Here is a 6241-nt window from a genome sequence, read left to right on the forward strand (position 1 = left end):
GAGCTGAGAACATCTCATGTTCTCATTACCCAGTGATATAAATATGTGAGAAAAGAGTGAGAAACCATCTCCAGAAAGAATGATCCAGAAACCTTTTAGTTCAAGCAAAACAAAAATTGCTATTTTGGTGAGAGACAAATTGCAAAGGCAATTGCTCATACAGTTGCCCCTGCAATCAAGAGAGAAGGCAGCTGCAAGAGGTTTGGTGGGATTTTTAATGTGAAACCAAGCAGAGGAAGTGTGAATAAAAACCTTGCAGAGATGAGATTTTGCTTATTTACACATAATTAGGAGACTCTTGGCAAGGTGTGCCCTCCTAAGTATTCCCCTATCTTTCGCTGGGATCTCTGATGCCAGCTTGCAAGAGTTGCAGTCTTCTGCACCTAACAATGCATTCAGTGACTCTAAGTGACATTTAGGGACCACCATCAACTTACAGATGGATCAGATCCCTGGTGCACCCTTAGCGCGCTTACCTCCTCTTGGGAGAATTAGAATTAAGCATCCTGGGGTCTTGCTTCCTCATCCTGGCTCTCACCCTCTCCCACTTTCAGTCCCTTTGAGGGACCCTGCCAGCAGGGCTCCTCCCCACCTCCTGCTTGGCTTTGCCTCCATCCCAGTGACCACGTCATCCCCCCATAAAGAGGAGCCTGTGCAGGAGCTGGGGCTCATGTTGTGCTGAGAGGACTCATAAAGCTCCTTTTAAGATGTCCAGTACAAAGCTGAGCCTGTTCGGCTGCAGGCTGGGGGCTGCCGCCTGCCCTTCCTGTCTCTGCCAGGCACTGAGTCATTGCCCCAACATGGGGCTGCCAGCCCAGCACTGTCAAGAGGGCCAGGGCTGGTGGCCAAGGGGGAGAAACCTGCCCTGCTCACTGCTGCAACAGCCAAAATGTGTGCCTCAAAGTATTGCTTTTTCCCAGAGATGCAAATAGGAAATATTGTGGAAAAGACATAAATGGTAGCAGAGGATGGTTGCGAACCATCGGGATAAGAGCCATGATGCTTGTTATAACAGAAAGAGTTTTCCAGACAAAACACAGACTGTACCATTCTAGAGAGAGTAAGGCTATAGTAATGTAAGTTAAGTACTAAGAGTAGAGTTAAGTTTGTGATAATGTTATATTGATGTGTAGTAGAGAGATTTTGATTATATTTTAGTTTATTGAAGATTGCATGTTGATTAGAGTTTTTCAGTTGTTGTGATATGTTGACATTTCGCAGGAGCGAGGGGTGGAGTGTTGTAGTGGTTTGAATCTTGTTTTCCCCCAGAGGCTAAGAAAAGTGGTAGACCCCAAGGGGTGGAAACCCCTGGAAGTTTTGAAGTTCTGTCCAATGGGCGCTCCTGCAAAAATGTCAACATTCCACAAGCTCACCGGAAGGGGAGAGTTGTAGTTTTGGTTGTTGAGGAGTGGTGGCCATGTTGTAGAGCCACGAGGAAGGGGCTCAGAGCCTCACAGGGGGGGCTTTGGCCCCCAGCCCCCAGCAGGGGCCTGTGGGGACCTGGAACAGCATAAAGCTGAGTTAGGTGCCTGTAGTTATGCCAGGAGATGTTTTTCTCCATGGGCGCAGAGCAGCAGCCGGCACTGACCAGAGAAACGGTGGCAGAGAGCCAGGACAGATAAGAACTGAACCAAACAGCAAACAGCATGCAGCACACAGAGAGAACTCCTGGAAGGAGACAGAGAGCCAAGAGAGAGCCAACAGCAGCAGATGAGAGCAGAACTAGCTCTACAGACAGAGTTTGGGGTAAGAACTGATACCAGACCCCCCAAAACTCCTTTGAGACCTCCTGGAAGGAGAAGATGATGGACTCTTACTTGAAAGAGCCTTGGAGTGCTACAGCACTTACAGAGAGGAGCTGAGAAGCTCAAAGGCGTCCTGAAGCTGGACCAGGACAGCCAAAGGAATGTGGAGGAGGGCTTCGCCCCCCCGCTGCCTGGAGACAGAGCACAGAGCTCTGCAAAGGGGAATTTGAATCCCCTGAGGAAGGGACTTTCACGAAGATGCCCCTGCATTTCGTGATATACCTGTGGTGATGTGAGTCTTGTCCCTGCTGGCAGTCCACAGGTGAGGCCTTCACTTGGACCGAAGGAGAGCCGAGGGGCTTGGAGACCCCCCTGTGTGTATTGAACAGAGATCCAGCTACAACAACCCAGTAACTGCTGCATGGAAGACAGAAGAGGAGCTGCTGCCCTAAATGTGGAAGGGATCTGTCCTTCTTTCCCTCCTGGACTTTTATTTGGAGGGGAGAAGAGATCTGATCCATTGTAAATACTATATGTCATGGTAGAGATAGTTGTGATTGTGTGTATGATGTATTATAATATTTATTTGTACAGTCATTGTAATATATTCCCTTTCCCCCACTTTGAGTCTGGCGTGTTTTTGTCTGGAAAAACCCATCTCACATTAGGTTGAGACTAGGAAATTAGATTTTGGGGCTATCTCAAACCATGACATAAAGGAAAAGGAAAAGGGCAGCCACATGGAAAGGGTCAGTCATGGGGAAGAGGTCATGCAATATCTTCCTTGGGTTTGTATTTTCCACCATAAACCCCTTTCAATGCTGTTTTTGACATAAAGAAAGAAGCAAGGGTTTCTACCTGTTTCCTTTTACAAGACAGGGGAGGGAAAGTGGAAGATATTTTCCAGCTTGCAACACTCATGACTCTTGTGACGGGAGCTTCTTCCTCAAAGACCAGAGTTGTGACTGCAAAGAAATCTCCGCTGTTGTCTAAAGCAGCACAAATAGAAGAGACACACTGTCTTCTGCCCATAGAGAAAAAAATTGTTAGAAGGTAGGTTTCAGCACTCTCAAGTTTTTAAAGCATGTTCATGATTCTATGATTTTTATGACACACTCATGCAGCAGGAAAGCGATGCTCACATGTCAGGGATTTTACTGGTGCCCAAGGAATCAAGGTGTTGGTTCTTTTGCTAGAAAAGTACAGTCTGGTTCCTTAAGGGTAAATGGAGACACAAGCCTCCTGCAGAGATTTGATGCACATCATGAGCAAAGGAGAGCGATAGATGCACTGTGATTTCAGTCTACTGACTATTAAGTCATAGAAATATAAAAATTAAATAAAGGGCGTGATAAAGTTGGGAAAAGGGTCCTGGCTCAGAGCCAGGAATATGAGGTGGGTTGGAGAGATATACTCCTGGCTCCTGTACCCTGACCATGCCTGCAATCCAGATACACACTCCCCTAAAGGTCAGTTAGAACCAGCAGGAAAGAGCAGCAGACAATTTAAATTGAGCAGAATAAGAGACTTGTAGACGAAAAAATAAACCCCTTGAGCACTTCACCTGTGCCCAGGTGTGCAAGTTCAACAGCTGGGAGCCTTGGGCACTTGCTGTTGCAAAGACTGCTTCACACTCCTAACTAAGTCCCAGACGCATGGTTTCACTTAGTAATTGCCTTTTCAGATTGAAAAATTAAAAACAAGGGGTGAGGGGAAAGATGATCCAAGCACCTTAGAAGTCTGCAAGTTGAGAGAAAATAACTTCAGCACAGCCAGAAAGAGATTCAGTGCAGGCAGGAGATTCATCCTCTCCATTTGTGTTTTGACTTCCTGACTCTGTCTTTCCTCTCCCTTCCTCTTCCAGGTTACTCAAGACAGCAGACTCTGCCAGTGTCACCCTGATGTCCTTCTGAAAGACTAAACCAAGGCAAACACCAAGAACCAATTTACAAATTGGCATCAGTGTTGCACAAACTGATGAAGGCTTCCCACACTCTGCCCTGTGCTCCGTCCAAATCCACACCATTTCTGTCTTCACAGATATCATGGGTGTTCTCTAACAAAGAAATGGGGTTTTGGCTGACACACTGGCTAATCATGCTGTGATCCCATCTGGACTCAGACACAGGACCTGTTCTTCTTACAGGTATCTGAGATTTTAGTATTGACCTCCGTCATCACAAGAGGTGGATCAGCTCCAGCTTTTACATCGATGCCATGCTAAACAATGTGTATTTGCTCTCCAAGAAAAGCCTGTGGTCTTGACAAGCAAGCAAAAGGCTTTGAAGGGATGAGCAGACTTATTCAGTGCTTGGAATGGCTCAGTCTCTCAAGGCCAGGGTAGGCCAGTGAGCATATTTCAGCCATGCTGACTCTGATGCTACTGCTGTCAAGCAGAGAGAACAGGCTTCCCTTCCCCTGGTGGGACTGTCTGGCTCCCTCTGTGAAGGTGGTGGGTGTCTTGGGCACATCAGGACATCCCAGAGATGCTCGCTGGTCTGAGTCAGCTCCCAGCCAGCCTCACATGGAGCAGCACCAGGTACTGCCTCTCCACTGCCCAGCCAGCAACCATGTGGAAGCCCTATGCCTCTACCCACCCTCAGATCTGGGGAACCAGGCCTTCACACACACACACACACGCACACACACACACACACACACAAACACACCCCTTCTTGTATTCTTAACTAAATTAGCTGATTTTGCAGGCATGTGGGCTGGAATAGGTCTCACCAACAAAGCTATTTTAAACCAGGCTTCTCTTTGCCCTTTACTTTCCAAGGGTCAGCAATTCTCTCCTCCCAGTAGGATGCTCTGCCCATGCACTCCACATGTGCTTGAGCACCGAGGCACAATGGGAAGGAAGTGCTGCAAAGCTGCTGGGCCGTCTGGGACTCCCACCACGGCTCCCGGCTCAGCCACCAGCTCAACTCTTTGCTCAGAGCCCTGGGGATGCTGGCCCTGGCTGGCTATCTCCAGCTGCAGGCAAGCCAACTGTCTGCCTGAAGACCCCTTAGCCACTCCATCTCAGCCAGCCAGGAATGGTCTCCTCTGGAATACATCTGGCAAATCCAAGCTGGATAATTTCAGGCGGGGCAACCAGGATCTGCCATTTAATAAGCTACTTCAACAGCACTGCAAAGTGTTGCAGGCAGTCACGAGCAGAACAGCCAGCTCAATCACTCCCTGACACCCTCAGTTTGCAGAGGTCCAAATTAACCTCACTGCAGTCCTTCCCCCTCTGCAGCTTCTGGAAGTCACTGTGTCCTGCTCCCTGAGTTCTGGCATCCCTCTCCCAAGGCTCCTCTGAAATGGCATTTCCTTGCAAGTAAAAGCCCAGGCAAACCATCTCTTCTCCCTCCCTTTAAACACACTCATGTTTAACTTCATAACCTTGTCAAGGCTGGCTGTGCTCTGACAGAAAACCTATGGGGGTATTCCCACCTCTGGACAACGCTTTACCTAATAGGAGATCTATGAGATTTTGTGGGGTGCTACTCTAGTAGCATAGATCTGCCTAGAGTCAGGCACTTGGCAGGGGAGAGGGAAAAGGAGAGGGTAGTTTCTCGGTTTAAGCTTGCTGCAGGTGGGCACTTAGCAATCTAGTTTACATAAAAAGCTACTTCAATTTGGTGACAATTCTTTTCTTTCCCCAGTAATAAAAAGTGAAGCCAACCCTGCTGCTCATGGTAGTAACTTTTAACACCTTTCCTTAGAAAAAAGCTTGCATATACATTACATTCTAGGCACACAATAAACACAGAAATCAGATGGGAAACTGCTCAGAGAACCACCAGACACTGATGCGCAGAAAGTTCTCACCCAGCTGAGCTCCCTGAGAGGATCTGATCTGCAGCCTTCGCACAGCACTGGCATGGAAGTGCTGCCAAGCGTCAGTAACTGCTCCTGAACGCCTTGCACAAAGTTGTCATCAAGATGTCAGGACCATTCAGGGAGTGTGCAGGAGCCAGGACAGAGTGCACTCCCCACATTGGATGGATGCAGTCTGCTCCTAAGGTGTCTCCAAGTCATATGCAAAGTGACCAAGGGACTGTGACCCTTGTGAGATGCTCCAGTAGGCCCTTCAGCAAGAAGACCCTGCTCTGTCAAACACCCCAAAAACCTATACTTTGCCAGCAGGTAGTGGGGAAGGACCTGCAGCTTGGCAGCCCCATGGTTGGCTTCCTGCAAGCAAGTTTTCCAGGGTAAAACTCACCAACAGATATAGGTTAGATTTTGAGAAACTGCAACATTTCTGTCCAGGCACTGCAAGGGAGAATGTGCTGCCCAGGCTTGGCATTTGCAGAAGCCACTAGGGTGAAGAGCTTAATCCTTACCCTACAAAGGCAGTTATCAGCTAAGGAGTGACACACTATTCCATTCCCTGCATCTCCGGTCTCTCTTCTGGATGCTTTCCTGAGGCTCTTTCCCATATATAAAGGCCCAAGCAAAGGCAGCCCCGACTTCAGGGATGAAGAAACCTGGTCTTCTGCATC

The sequence above is a fragment of the Pipra filicauda genome, unplaced genomic scaffold, assembly GCF_003945595.2.
Source record: "Pipra filicauda isolate LSUMZ 115617 unplaced genomic scaffold, ASM394559v2 scaffold492_size439525_pilon, whole genome shotgun sequence".
Classification (NCBI taxonomy): Eukaryota; Metazoa; Chordata; class Aves; order Passeriformes; family Pipridae; genus Pipra; species Pipra filicauda.